Source organism: Pyrgilauda ruficollis, unplaced genomic scaffold, assembly GCF_017590135.1.
Source record: "Pyrgilauda ruficollis isolate IOZ18807 unplaced genomic scaffold, ASM1759013v1 scaffold52, whole genome shotgun sequence".
In the NCBI taxonomy this organism is placed as follows: domain Eukaryota; kingdom Metazoa; phylum Chordata; class Aves; order Passeriformes; family Passeridae; genus Pyrgilauda; species Pyrgilauda ruficollis.
In genome coordinates this window covers 2,347,851-2,349,182 of record NW_024526822.1, presented here as the reverse complement: position 1 = coordinate 2,349,182, position 1,332 = coordinate 2,347,851, and positions in this window count along the sequence as shown.

The window sequence follows — 1,332 nt, the reverse complement described above, 5'->3', positions numbered from 1 at the left end:
CAGACTTCCCCCCTCCCGGGCAGCCGCAGCCCCCAGACTTCCCCCTGGCATCTGCACCTCCCCCCCAGATCCTCTGGATCTGCATCCTCCCAACTCCAGCATCCCACCAAACTCCCTGGCATCCAGCACCCACATCCCCTGGGCGTCTGTATTCCCCTAAATTCCCCCGGCATCCCCACATTTCCCATTTAGCGTTCACACCCCTGCTCCATCATCCACACACCCCCAGAGCACCCTTGCAATCCCCCCCAAAGCTCTTCCCCTCTGGGAAAGGGGGTGAATCCCTCCTGGAGCAGCTGCAGCGATGCTGTGACTCAGTTTCCCCACATGCACGATGGTGGGAGGGATTCACACACCCCTCCCTTCCCGTGTCCTACGTGCCTGCCCCAAAAGGAAAAGAGGCACCTGCTCCTGGGGGGCTGATGTCTCCAGGACAGCCCCTACAAGCCTCTTCCCCTTGTGCACCTAAACCCATGTGGAAATGGCTCTAAAAGCAAATTTAATAAGGAAAACTCTTCAGTTTAGAGCAGAAATCTCTTTTTAGTCCAGATCAAGTGGGGTTTTCTGTGCTGTAACCACACTCCTCTGGTTCCTCACACCAAGCCCACCTCCTGCTCTGAGCAGCATCTGGGCCCCTTGGACCCAGCTTAGGATTGAACACGCTCCTGTAACTTCAGCTCCTTGCCCATGCCAACTACTGGTCCCTATTTCACAACACCAGAAATAAAACAGGCTTCTCACCAGCTCAGGATTCCCAAACCAAACACAACTGTCCACACCACAACCCAACATCAAGAGCATTACACCCACATGCCCACACAGAAAAGGTTCTTGAAACAAAAACCTTAAATTATTCCACCCTTTGTCCAATAAAAAGAATATCTGAGGCTCAGAACCCCCAGAGACCCCTTTAAAACAACCTAAATAAAAACTATCACATTAAATATTATTTTCATAAGTGATAAGGATGTCTCATTTGATTGCTTGAGGTGACTCACAGCCCCTTCAAACAACATTATAGCCAGGAAAAAAATGACAAAGAGGAAAAAAAATTAAAGATATTCTGGCTTTTTGTATTTATGCCTCCTCAGAGGCTTCCAAAAATCTGAGCTGTTCACTTTGCAATTCAGAAGAAGACTTGGCTGCGAACTCTTGGAAATCCAGCTGTGTTTCTCTCTCTATCACCCAGGGACTTTCTGAGTCAGATCCAGGCCAGTCGTTGTGCTGCAGGAAGGTGACAAAGCACAGGTCCCTCTGCTCAAGCCCCATCCACAGATCTGACAATGATTCAAATGTGAAACGTTGGGAGGGATTGGCAGCTCGGGCTGGGTG